We start from the raw sequence: 14,446 nt of genomic DNA, 5'->3' as shown, positions 1-14,446 counted from the left end.
AAGGCCCCTCGGCGGAGGCAACACACCACTTTGGCCTCAGCTTCCTGTAGACGGCACCTCCGGCCTGACCCGACCGGGGGAAATCGACAGTCGCCTTTTCCTGTCCTCCCCTCTATCTTTCACTTTCCTATTTCCTTTCTTACAACTTTCCTGTATCCTCCTCTCTTCTTCGTTTTTTCCTCTTTTTCTTGGCGGCGAGGGTTAACCGTGTGTGACCAACTACCCTGAGTTGAGTCATATTAGGTTATAGTTAAGGTGTACAGCTGGCGTTGGCAGGACTTTCTTTCAAGTTCCTGTCGCGTCCCCTTGTTGGACTCCATGGTGGGTGGCTGGCACCATGACCGAAAAACATCAATTTTTTATGGCTCCCCCCCTTTCCAAACCTGATCGCTCTCTCAAAAGAGGGCGGAACGAGGCAACAGACTTTTTCGCGAAAAAGAAACCGTCATTCACAAAGTTTCACGTAATTCACAGCAACTGTGAAGAAAAACAAGCACGAATTATATCCCCATTTCTTGTCACTAAATGCTTAACAGATACCTTAGGGCCTGGCTACAAGGTATCAAAAATGGCCAGCGGCGACCTACTTCTTGAACTACGCGAGAGCATCCAGTGCTCAAAACTCTCAAACATCGATTCCATAGGGGACATCTCTGTCTCCGTAACTCCTCACCGATCCCTCAACACAGTCAAAGGCGTGATCTCAGAGGCTGACTTTATCCATCTAACAGAAACTGAAATGCTTCAAGGACTATCTGAACAAAATGTAATTGATGTCCACAGGATCTAAATCCGCAAAGATAACAAGGAAATAGACACCAAACACATGGTGCTCACATTTAACACCAGCAGCTTGCCGAAACAATCGATGTCGGATACTTGAAAGTCAACGTCAGGCACTACATACCCAATCCCCGCCGCTGTTTTAACTGTCAGAGGTTTGGCCATGGCTCACAGAGCTGCCGCGGCCGCAAAACCTGCGCGAAATGCGCTTCAAAGGACCACCAGTCTGAGGAATGCGATGCAGCACTACGCTGCGCGAACTGCGAAGGAGACCACGCTGCGTACTCCAGGGCGTGTCTGTCCTGGAAAAAGGAGAAAAAAATCATCACCATTAAGACCAAAGAAAACATTTCATTCAAAGAAGCAAGAAGGCGTTTTGCACTTACCAACACATTCTCCTTCACAGCGAAACCAAACTTCGCTGATGTGGTGTGCGGGGGCGTAGGACCACACAGCGCTCCGGAACCTGCCGCGGCCACTCCCACCGCACCTGTGGCAGTGCCATCAACGCCCCAGGCAGAGACAGCCAAGGCTGCTCTGCCAACTACAAGCCAGGGAGTGCCGGCCCATGGGCCAGCATCCCGTAGGACTTCCCCCCCTCGGGGGAGTCCTGACACCAACACATCCGCGGCTTCACGGTCCTCCAGCACCTCTGGTGAGGTGATGGATACAACTACCAGTCCGCCCGCTTTGCAGCGGCAGAATCGCTGTCATGAGCGAAGAAAAGACAGGACCCCGATAACGGGCCCAGAAGACAAGTAAATCCTTTCAGTTCTCATCCAAAAACATAAACGACTTTCCTACTTCAGTGGAATTGTAGAGGATTACTTAGGAATTACGATGACATAACACATTTTCTTGGGTCAATGCTTCCTGTAGCTTTGTGTCTTCAGGAAACCAACCTCGGTCCACAACATACAAATATCCTGAGACATTATAAAACATTCCGACGCGATCGCGAGCATGCAAACAGACTCTCAGGAGGCGTCGCAATTGTCACTCAGAGCGGTGTCCCTGCAACAAAAAATCTTAACACAAAACTGGAAGCGGTTGTGGTTAGCGTCGTTAGCTACAAAACCATAACGATATGTTCTGTATATCTTCCCCCGCACATAACATTAACAATACAAGATTTAGAAGGCCTGATAAATGAACTACCGGAGCCATTCCTGGTAGTTGGTGATTTTAACGCTCACTCACCGTTCTGGGGAAGCAAACGCTGTGACTCGAGGGGCCAAATAATAGAAGATTTTATCCTCTCAAATAATATCTGTCTTTTAAATACAGGAAAAGCGACATTGTTGCCCAAGCTCGGGAGGGATGAGCTCCCTCGATCTAGCTTTCTCATCGCCATCTATTTTTAACGATTTTAAATGGGATATCATTGACAACCCATATGGCAGTGATCACCTTCCAGTACGAATTAGTTTAACATCTGCACCACAAATCATCCCAACAAAACCGCGATGTTGGAAGCTTCATCTCGCTGACTGGTCACTTTTTAGAGCTAACGCAACTTTAGAAAATATAGTTTTAGATAATTTAAGCATTGACCAGATAAACGAATTGTTCACAAATTGTATCGTAACTGCCGCACAGTTAGCTATTCCGCAGTCTTCAGGAGTGGTGTCACAAAACCGCAAAGTGTGGTGGACAAAAGACTGCAAGGAAGCAAAAAAACAACAAAATAGAGCTTGGGGTAAGTTTCGAAGGTATCCGACACATCAGAACCTCTTAAATTTTAAAAAGGCGAGAGCTAAAGCTCGGTACGTTCGCCGCAGTGCTGAGAAAGCCTCATGGCAGAGATATGTTTCATCCATCAACAGTTCAACTACAAAAAAGATGTGGGAACAGGTGCGTAAATTAGACGGCAAATTCTCTCCCTTTACAGTACCATTTCTAACAGCCCCTGGAACACAAACAAGTGTAGATGAACAGGCTGATGTACTAGGACAACATTTCTCTGACGTTTCAAGCTCTTCACACTACACACAGTCATTCTTAAAACACAACTGAAAAGCAGAAACTTCCAACGACTGGCAGTACAAACGAAACATACAATACATTATTTACAATTGAGGAGATCCAAAACGTACTTTCTTCCGGTAAACAGACAGCACCTGGCCCGGATGATGTACATTATCAAATGCTTGCCCACCTGTCTGAAGCTGCTGTAGGAGCACTTCGTCAATTTTTCAACAAGATATGGGTGTCCGGAAAGATGCCGGAGGCTTGGAAAAAAGCAGTTATCATACCGTTCTTAAAACCTGGAAAACCGCCCACCTCTCCTAATAGTTATAGGCCCATAGCTCTTACAAGTTCTATCATAAAATCATTTGAAAGTGTGCTCAATGTTAGGCTCATGTTCATTCTTGAATCACGCGAACTCCTTGACATCCACCAGTGCGGATTTAAGAAAGGTTGTTCGACAACTGACCATCTCGTCCGCTTAGAAAACACAGTTCGAGAGGCATTCATACATCAACAACACTGTCTGGCAGTCTTCTTTGACATGGAGAAAGCGTACGATACCACATGGAGATATGGGATTCTACGCGACTTGGCAGATCTTGGCATCCGAGGTAGGATGTTGAACAGCCTGAAGGATTTCCTGTCAGACCGGTCTTTTCAGGTGCGCCTGGGTGCAACTCTTTCGAAGAGCTTTGTCCAGGAGAATGGGGTACCGCAGGGCTGTATCCTAAGTACCACTCTTTTTGTCGTGAAAATGAATACCATAGCGAAAATAATTCCCAACTCCATTATGTATTCCGTGTATGTCGACGACCTTCAGATTGCTTGCACGTTCTCCAGCCTGTCAACGTGTGAGAGGCAGGTACAACTCACAATAAACAAGTTAGCAATCTGGGCAGACAAAAATGGGTTCAAGTTCTCTTCACAGAAAACAGTGGCTGTTACTTTCTCGCTTAAAAGGCTTGCAGATCGACCCGAACTTACACCTAAATGGAACCACACTACCGGTAAAACAAGAACATAAATTTTTAGGAATAACATTTGATAAAAAACTGACATTTCTGCCGCACATAAACAACTTGAAAGTAAAAGCCTCCCGTGCAATGAATATCCTTAAAGTACTCTCAAGGAAAAACTGGGGATCGGACAGAGCATGCCTACTTCATATCTACCGTTCTGTAGTGCGCTCATGTCTAGATTATGGGAGTATAGTGTACAGCTCGGCAAGGCCTTCATATCTAAAAAGATTAGATCCAGTTCATAATCTAGGTGTCCGCCTTTCTTGTGGAGCATACAGAACGTCTCCGGTAATGAGCCTTCATGTTGAAGCAAATATGAGCCATCACTAGAAGATAGAAGAAAAGCACTTACATGTTCATACATTCTTAGAATTAGGTTGCGAACAAAACACGTGTGTTATTCAATTGGTACAGTTTTCCGTCGGTCTGTAATATAAGTCTTACACAGTTCAACAAGAAACAAACTCCAACAGAACACATCATACAAGAGTTCCTTACACTAAAGGAAAAATATGATATCTACACAGAGTTCTACACAGACGGATCGAAAACTACAGGTTATGTTGGAAGTGCAGTAGTGGAAGGGAACTGGGAAAAACAGTAAGGCTTCCTCAGTGTGCATCAGTTTTTACAGCCGAGTGTTATGCTGCGTTTCTTGCTACGGAGAAAATAATAAGCAAAAACATTGAAAACAGTATTATCTACATAGACTCCCTCGGTGTACTGAAAGCACTACAGTCCAGAAATGCGGTCATGCCATCACTAGGTACTGTCATACATAACATTACAAGGATCGTAACACAAGGGCATAACATAAAATTATGTTGGGTTCCAAGCCATGTTGGAATTGATGGTAACGAGACAGCGGACGCATGTGCTACTCAAGCCCACAACAAGGAAATAGAGAAAATAAGCATACCACATAATGATTGTATGAAGCTAGTTCAGAGTAGACTGAGGAACAAATGGCAGAGCACATGGAATAGTCGGATAAATAACAAGCTACACTTAATAAAACCAATATTAGGGGAATGGAAATCATGCACACATCAGGAACGTTTTTTTGAAGTTATTTTATGTCGCTTACGTATTGGACACACACACCTTACCCACAACTTTCTACTAACAAAAGACAAACCTACCTGTGAAAAATGCGGAGATGAACTGACAGTAACTCATATCTTAATCTCATGTATAAAACTGGAAACACTCAGAAAGAAGTTTTTTACCCCGTTTTACAACCAGCACATCCCTTTTCATCCGTCATTGATTTTAGGTGAAGAAGCTCTTATTGATAAGTCAAGCGTTTTTAACTTTTTAAAAGAAGCCAATGTACTCTCAAAACTCTGAGCAATGGTCAGTTTTTTACAACTTGCGAATTTTTTTCGAACCACACCTCAGCCACCCTCTCGTCGTGAGAAGAGGGCTGAGGTCACTATTCTATCGGTTGGGATCCTCAACATCCTTGCCCAGCCAAGGATAGACGCTGAGGCTACCTGACCTTTTTAATGTTTTTACCTTTAGCCATTCCTAAATCTCTTGTTCTCTATTATTAGTAGGTAGGTAAACTTTTAGGCCCTTTATACCACTGATCACTTTTCACAATTTTATTAAATCACGCAGAAAGTATTTCCTATACCTTGTTCTTGGCGCATGATGGCCTTAGTTGCCTATGTGCCAATAAACACAACACAGCACAGTGTGTATGTACTATCGGGAACAAAAGTTTGTGGGACACGAATTCTAGGAAAAACATTTATTGTAGCTCCACCTCACTAGCCAGTTGCTTAATATTGTATGAAGGTATTAAAGGCATAAATGCTTTCCTCTGGTAACAGCATCAGACGACTGGTAAGCGAGGAGGAGCTACAATAAGCGTTTTTCCAAGAACTCGCTCCTGCAAACTTTTGTCCCCCATAGGACATCATGGCAATGTTTGTGATTCCTTAATTCTTTTTTATGGAAAGCGCCAAGGAGCTCCGAGTTGTCCAGACATACCAACCACTCCAAGGAGAACTGTTGTAACTGCCGCTTTGGGCTGAATCTTTAGTTTGTCTCAGTTTGTCTGTGCTGATGCTTTACTGAAATGAAGCGGTTTGCTTGCAAGTTTTTTAAAGGGATGCTGAAAGGTTTCCCAAAAAAATTGAGTGAAGAGATGCACTTTACAGATTTTCACCCTCGGAATTCGAATTTCTCATCGAAATTAGGCAAAGGAAAGCGCAAACCTATTTTATTTCGGCGAAAAGTGCAGGAGCAGCCTCGAACCAGCTCGCGCGCCTCGTTGCCGCCTGTGATTGGTTGGGCGCCTCGTGACGTGAACACTGGCGTTGGCTGGGTGAGCCCGGCTCGGTCGCTGCCGATGGTAGTACATGAAGCGCGGCGCGTGGTGGTTCGGGGCTGTTGGTTTAATGCTTATATCACGATGTAACACATCGAAGATTACCTGGATGATCTTGGCGTCATCCCCTACATGTACGAACCAATCGCAAAGAGCAACCCGCTCCAAGGAAGCAACGATGCTGGCGCAAGCGGTGCTTTTGGCTTGAACGAAAGCGAAGTGTCAGCATCTCCACGTGTTGGAAATGTCCTTTGGTAAGCATACTTTTCTAGCGAAACTTCATTCAGAGAGACAATAAATTAATTTTGAAGCGAGCAAAGGTAGTATAGCACTGCTCCATAAAATTTTCCTAATGCAATGTAAGCGGGATGCGATCGTCGGCATTGTTGTCTTGCCGCTTGTCGGTGCTGCCGCGAATCTGCTTGTAATCCACACAGACCATTGACATGCGCAAGAAGTTATCAGGCTCTTTTTCACGCAAATTTTATGCTGGCATCGCTTCTATGGTCGCTGAGTGCCGGCTCGGTTCATAACACACGCGCATGGGCGTCCGGAGGGGGGGGCAAGGGGGGGCGGCTGCACCCCCCTGGAAAATCACTCCCTCGAACCGTGAGTGATGGCCGCACGCCAGGGGCCGTGGTGGGCTCAGCCAAAAGGGTAAAAGCAGCTCCGCTTCCACGCTTTGGGTCACATCTGCGAAATGCTGCGTCCGGGCACGCGTCTTTATGCCGTTTTCAAACCACGCCATCGTTAGCTCTGTTGAAGGCCGACCTGTTGCAGACATACAGCGGCACCGGCGAGCATGTGTTTCAAGCCGTCTTGAAATGGGTGCCTGTTTCTTTGATCTCTAGACAGATAGCGACACGGAGGCAGACAGTGCACAGTGCATCTTGTTTTCGCCTTCGTTATGCCGGCCACCGATGAATTCTTCAGGAGGGAAAGACAAATCAGCCGTGTCCACCCCCGCTTTGTCGGGCTGCTCATGGGCAAGCGGGCGATGAGTTGGCGCCGCCGCCGCTCGCTGTGCCTCCGATCCGGGAGAGCGCAGTGCGGTAGAAGCGCCGCTATCAGAATCTTCGGCAAAGGAGATTAGCATCTTTTGTTCACGGCGACGCAGTCTCCAGAGGCGCCCCCACACCAGCGTCCCTTGCGTCTTCTCCGAAAACCAGCGCCTTTGGTCAACGCAGCCCGATGGCGCCTGCCTGGCTCGCCTGTCACCTCTGGCTGGGCCTCAAATGACAACAGCGCCCGTGTACTGCGAGGTCAGTGCCCGGTAAAGAGACCCAGGTGGTCGACATTATCCGGAGCTCTGTACTACTCCGTTCCTCATAACCTGAGTCGTTTTGGGGCTCTGAACCCCATAAAAACACACAAAACAAATTTTCCTACCGGAGTGGCGAGTGTCCCTTCCCCTTGGAAGTCGCACGGAAGTAAGCCCTTGCACGTGTGCGTGCCTCTGTATTTGTGCTTCGGTGTTTTTAGTGGCCGTTTGTCAACGAAGCTGAGAACAACCAAGACAGTGGACGAGAAAACTACGAGCGGCGAGCAGTGTGCGTGCGGTTGCTCGACTGTGCGGATGCGCGAGCAAGATGGAGCGAGGTGTATGAAGCTGCGAGCGTGCATTTATCTTGTAAATAAGTTTTCGTTGTATGTATAGACATCTTTTGTTTTCAACGTGCGCGTTCAACCGTTTTTCCAATCAATGTGTGTGACGAGTGTGCACCGAGAGCGTGTAATGAAGCACAGAAATGAATTTATCACCCGTGTAATCACGCAATTCGCCCAGAAAAATCCGTGGAGTCTACAGTTGCTGTTCAAGGAAGACTGACTGAGTGACTGTAGTTGCGTGTTTGTGACCATATTGTGCTGTGTGCTGGTCATCAATCCGGGTGAGTCGAGAACCCGTATGCAGCAATACTGAGCACTCTTCTCCACGAAGTGACAGTATATTTTTGGATTTTTTATTAATTTTAATTGTTTCTTCGTTGATAAACTGCAATGTATCTCTCCTAGCCACACTTTAATTTGCTGTTTGTAATTTTTATTTCATGTGTGTATTTCACTTATTTTTTATTTATATATAAATAAATAAATTCATACCGCAAATAGTGCCTTTTTGCTACGAACATGCCCCCCCCCCCCCCCCCCCCCTCCGGCGCCAACAACCAATGGGCCCCCCCCCGCGTGTTTCCGTTTGCTAGCCGCTACAGACAAACGCAATGTTGCCCACACCAACGCGCGCGCGGAGGACCTGTTGCCATGACAACTATGAACACGCCAATGTTGCCTACGCCAACGCGCGCGCGGAGCAGCTGTTGCTACGACAACTCAGGCAAGAAAATGCGACGCTGGTAATTGCAAATGGCGGCGCCCTGCCGCCTTCCGGTTTTCGTGCCTTTAGGATAACAAGTTGTCCAGCTTTTCGACAACGCAGGTAAATTTATTTAACGCCGGTGAGGCGGTGATTATCAGGAGCGACGATGTGTGCCGTTTGGGCAAGCTTAGGGCGTATCGATGCCCACCAGTTCGGAAGCAACGATGTCTGCCGCTTGCGGTGACCATCACAGTGCCGTTTGGACAAGCTTAATTCAAGGTGAGTAATTTATTCGCTTTCATGCTTTTCGATGGCAGCTTGTCGTGCTTTTCGATAACGCAGGTAATCTATTTTATGCCGGTGAGTAATTTTACACGCCATTTGAGAAGCAACGATGTCTGCCGCTTGGGATAAGTTTAATGCAGGAAAATAAAACCATATTCATTTTATATTTCTCTCTTGAAGTGTAACAGTTTACTCTCACATCTATTTTTCCACTTGCTCAACATTGTACAGCAGTTGTTATAGTTGAGGAACTCGGACTTGAATAAGTAGCATTTTTCACCACGGTGACTGCATGAAATACATGACTAACTTTACGAACTTTACGCATGATTTTACAAATGTGTGAAATTATGACTGTGAGCCGCATATAGAGGTATGTTTCTTTTAGTGCTTCTTTTGTTGTGCATCTTGTCACCTCTGTCACAAAATCGTCCTTCATACTGTGAACAAATGTATGGCCGAAATGAACTAAACATCTTGTTTTAAAAGGGGAGATTTGGTATAAAAAAAAATTGTGTAATTAGTTTGCGGTGCCCCACATTTAATCTCCTTCAAGGTAACGCCCATTTGATCCAATGCTCTGCTGTGAAATTTGTTTTTCACTTTTTTGAACCAGTCCAGAAATTCTTGCGAGAAGTGGGGTCTTTCAGTGGCTGCACCTTTTTTTCTCTCTACCTCTTCCACGACCACAGAATAGTTTCCCCTGTGGACTTTCTTCTTTCAGGGAACAGAAAGAAGTTGTGAAGAACAAGGTGATGTGAATGGTAGAGGTAAATATTCTAGGTAATGCTGTTTTTGGTTCACACACAGGCAGCTTTGTGTGCTGGTGTGTTGTCGGGGTGAAGCCACTATTGTCCACTTCCCACAACTTGGGCTATTTTCATCTTGTTCAGTCATGCAAATGTTTTAGAATCTTCTGGTATTTTCGAGTTTTTTTTTTGGATATGCTGAAGTTTGTCCGGCAAACGCTAATTATGGCTGAGGAATTTGAATTTAAAAATTTCCCCGCCCCATGAGTCACACCATAGCCTCCTTTATACTCTATGGTCACACTCATGATATCCGAACTGAGAAGGTCGGGTTACCGCTGTTTTGAAGTGAATGGCAGTGTCGCAATCCACACCCAAAAATTTGGTGCTTACGTACGCAGTTTACTTTCAAAATCAGCTGGTGATGACAACACCTGTAGTTCGACTTTTGGTGTTTTTCATCTTATTAAAGCTCAGTTTTTGGCGAGAGCAGTTCCTTTCTCATTAAAATATCACAGTCTGTCGAAAAGCAGGTCAACTTTAATTTATCCTCAGTGTCCTTTTAATTTTTGTCTGATTTATGGGGTTTAACGTCCCAAAGCGACTTAAGCTGTGAGGGATGCTGTAATAGAGGGTTCCAGATAATATTGACTACCTGGGGTTCCTTTAAGTGCACTGACATCACACAGAACATGGGTCTATTTCACCACCATCGAAATCCGACTGCCACTGCCAAGATCCAACTGGCGTCTTTCGGGTCAGAAGCCGAGCACCATAACCAATGAGCCATAGCGGCGGCTTCCCTTTTAAGATCAGTTGGTTGTCCAGTGATAACTGAAGCTTATTTTGTGTGTAGTTGTGTGCAGCTTTCTTTAAAATTACTTTAAAAAGTGCACTTTCTCTTTAAATAATTTACTGTTAACATGAAGTTCACGATTGCTATGCATTGAGAGAGCAATAAAACCTGCTCATAACTGCACGTTGTACAAAGATTACTTTTAGATATCCAGTCTAAAGCTGTGTAAGTGAGGTTGTGTAATGATTAATAATAAGCTTGTCCATCTAAAAACAGATCTTTCGTATGTGCAATTTCATATTCCAGACAGCTGTGGTGTACAAAGTTGCTGAATGGCAAACACTGAAATATACACCTCATTAGTGTTGCACCCAGCTGCAGTGTATGTTGACTCGGGATAGATTGCTCGAAATGTAGGTGCATGAAACTATATCTCAAGGGAATTTAGTGAGGAAATCACTGCCAGTCCTCAACAATTCAAACGGTCATACACATAGTGTAACACTGGACAAACTTGCAAAGGCTCTTAGTCCCATTTTGAGCTCTGCTAATTTTGCTAGCAATTCTACATACACGAAATGATATGCATTTAAAAAAAAAGAAGAGGCCAGGCGCGGTGTCAATGAGGTCATTAATTGCTTCATTCTTACTGAAGTGGCCGCTTGTGCTGCCAGCTTAGCTTTCTCCCACTGTTACGAATTGCAAACATGCTCCTGACAGAAGATGGCACATTTTGTAGGTGCCAATCCGAGTTGTGTCATATATTGCACAGGTAGTGTACCTTATTACATAGATAAGCTTCATGCAGTCTGAACTGCATGAAAAGGTTGATGAATTATGAACAAGGTCCTAACATGGTTAAACAAGGATAAAGGGAGGTCGCAGTGAATGTCATACTGTCACTCACTTTTGGAAATGACACCTAGTTTTATTTGCATGTTGTTTTCTCTGTAGTGAAGCACACAATATTAGAATACATGGATCACCACATGGTATTTAGCTACAACTGCTAAATAATTTGAAATTCAATTTATTTTCTTGTGCTGTTTTTGAACAGTTTAGACAGCCAGACAATCACTATGACATCAAAGGTCAATATAGGTGACTGCTTCTTCATTTGTAGTCACTATCGCTCTTGAGACAGGCTGGTTTTAGCATTGCACTTAATGGCAACAAAGAAGGAGCAATTATATTGCAGTTTTTTTTTATGCCGCATGTGGAGTACGCAGACCTTTGATGTCACAACCATCCCAGCCGCTGGAACCGAAAGAGCACCAAGATGAAATTCGATTGTAAATTATTTAGCAGTCCTGGCATACACGGGGTGATCCATATATACTAATATCTTAAGGCATCGTTTCAAACAAGAAAACATGCAAGAAAATATTTAGTGGCTATATATTCCTTTTAAAAAAAACTGCGTGAAAAAGGAAGGAAGGAGGAGAAATGAGAACTACACACACCATTTGAAGGGCAAGGAAGAGAGGAAGCAAGTGTGTTCTGTGCATTACCTGCATTACGTTTCCCACAACGTCAAGAAAGTTGCAGGCAGGTAACGAGTAAGCCTGTTTTTGATGCCATTTATGCAAGGAGGTCCAATTTTTGTGAACTTTGGCAATACATGAATGTTCTGTCTTGTCAAGCTTACAGTGGTGTTTCTACGTCGTTTTTGAACCATAACTGCTTCATGGTGCTTTTCCAAATACACATACTGACTATAAATATGAGAAAAAAGTGGAGATGGTACAAAGACAATAGCGGCATTCTTGAAAGAACAAAAATGAACAAAGATACTGTACCATTTTCACTGTGGTCTCAGGCCCACCTATTGACTTTTCGAGCTACAACAGCATCTTTGGAGTGAAGATTCATCTAGGACCACTGTTTATTTCCACAAATGAGACCACTGCCACTGGGAACAGTGAATTGCAAAAGTCACAAAGGAATTATTTCAAAGCATATTAGGAAAAATAAATCTGTTACAAGAAAAAACGCACTGACATCAGTGGCAAATACGTTGAAAATGTTTGCATGAATACACTCTTTTGGTACAATCCTTGTCCTTCGTTCCATCAGCTAAAGGCCAAAAATTTTAGACCTCTTCTCGTAAGCTTGCTGAGGTGTACCCAAGGTTGACCAAAAGATTAATAGCTGAAAGAGTTAAAAAAAAAAAGACATCAGCAAACACAATATGCCTCATGGCCATCAACGAGGACCTGTATTCCAACTTGCGGCTCATTCAAAAACATCCCATTCAGTAATACATGCTGGGGGGGCTAGTTGGTGCATGGTTTTGAAAACAGACGTGCAAAAGAGACAATGCAGGAGGAAGACAGACAAAACAAGTGCAACTGTTTATTCACCTAGGGAGCGAGTGAATATATAGGCAAACAGGCAAAACCAGAGAGGACCCACACATGCGCACAAGTAGAAACAAAAAGATAACAAAAGGCTCAAGGAAAAAAATGTGTCTCAGCACATATCTAAAAAGACACCTTCTTTTTTGTAAATTGTAAGACAGGGCGTGCTTACATGGGCTGTGGTGTCTAAAAAAAAAATGTGTCTCAGCACATATCTAAAAAGACACCTTCTTTTTTGTAAATTGTAAGACAGGGCGTGCTTACATGGGCTGTGGTGTCTTTGCCCCTGCGTAGAATTTTTGTTTCCTTCAGCTTCGCCTGAAATTTTTTCTCTTTTTCCCCGCAGGCTTTACAATTACGTGGTAAGAGAGTACCCGAGCCTTTCTTTAACGCGCGATTATGGTCAGCAAGGCAATCATTAATTAATACATCAGCCCGTTTGGCCAATGTAAGATTTCCCACACGTTGGCGGGATCTGATAAACTATGCCCACTGCACATTTTACAAGCGGCATCACATGCTTTTTCTGGCATTCTGCTTTTTTCAGTTTGTTGGGATCCATTTTGCCACACAAGGAGAACAGCTTCTTGCGGGTGGAAAAAACTACAGGAACATTAAACTTTCTCTCAACATGTTTCAGATTGTGTGCCATCTTATGAATATAAGCAATTATCACAAGTTTCTGTTTGGTAACATCATTTTTTGCACTGTTATTGCACTTACTTTTTCACCTTTTTCAGTAATGCTTCGGCAACTGAGCTTATCAGCAAAGTAGGATAGCCAGCTTGCTGAAGCCTGCTCTTGCCTTTTATTCACTCGCTTAAGTGGATAAACAGTTGCAAAGTTGCGCGTGTTTCGCCTGTCTTTCTCCTGTGTTGTCTGTTTTGCGCATCATGTTTTTTCAAAATTCCATTCGGTGACAACTGATTGGCCCAAATGGCGGAAGTGAATGCACATCTGCTTCTGGCATTTTGGCCAATCAGGTATCGCTGAAAGGGATGTTTTCAAAGGGGACACACATTGGAATGCAGGCCGAGATTCGCCTACCATGTGGGAGTATGCCCATTTGGCAATACACTGTAGTAAGTGCAAGAAGCATGGCTGCTGCCCTGTCCTTGAAAACACAGTGTTCTTTGCAAAGGCAAGAGGTAAAACTGAAAGGAAGGTAACTGAGACTTTCATGTCGCCAAGAATGCCGACAAAAGTATATGAGCACGCCGTCTATCTTCTGCATGATTATCATCATCAGCCTGACTGTGCGTAATGCAAGGCAAAGGCATCTCCCATGTCTCTCCAATTAAGTGTCCCTCGTCAGCTGCGGCTTCTTTATCCCCGTAAACTTCTTAATCTCATTTGCCCACCTAACTTTCCGCCTCCTCCTGCTATGCTTGCCTTCTCTTGGGACCCACTCCGTTACCATTAAGGACCAGCGGTTATGTCGCCTTCACATTACATGCCCTGCCCAAGCCCATTCCTTCCTCTTCATTTCGACTAAGATGTCATTAACTCACATTTGTTCCCTCACCCACTCCGCCCACCTCCATTACACCTATCATTTTCCTTTCCATAGCTCGCTGCGTTGTCCTTAACTTAAGCTGAACCCTCTTTGTGAGCCTCCACGTTTCTGCCCCATAGGTGAGTAACGGCAAGATACAGCTGTTGTATACTTTTCTTTTGAGCGATATTGGTAAACTGCCATTCATTATCTGAGAGAACCTGCCATATGCCTCCACCCCATTCTTATTCTTCTAGTTATTTCCCTGCCATAATACAGATCAGTGGTCACTACAGCCCTAAGTAGACATATTGCCCTACCAATTCTAGCATCTGC

General features: G+C 44.3%; 1 long non-coding RNA gene across 1 annotated transcript; it reads left to right on the top strand.

Annotated features, from left to right (window-relative positions):
• The first annotated feature begins 8,324 nt into the window (after positions 1-8,324).
• Positions 8,325-13,250, top strand: LOC149346953 (uncharacterized). Its single transcript, XR_016292481.1, has 3 exons — positions 8,325-8,704; positions 9,435-9,480; positions 11,485-13,250. It is a non-coding gene; the product is annotated as an uncharacterized LOC149346953 (long non-coding RNA).
• Positions 13,251-14,446: the final 1,196 nt, after the last annotated feature.

This window comes from Amblyomma mixtum, chromosome 4 (genome assembly GCF_055824585.1).
Source record: "Amblyomma mixtum isolate Tamu chromosome 4, ASM5582458v1, whole genome shotgun sequence".
Lineage (NCBI taxonomy): Eukaryota > Metazoa > Arthropoda > Arachnida > Ixodida > Ixodidae > Amblyomma > Amblyomma mixtum.
This window is presented reverse-complemented; position numbering and strand designations above follow the sequence as displayed.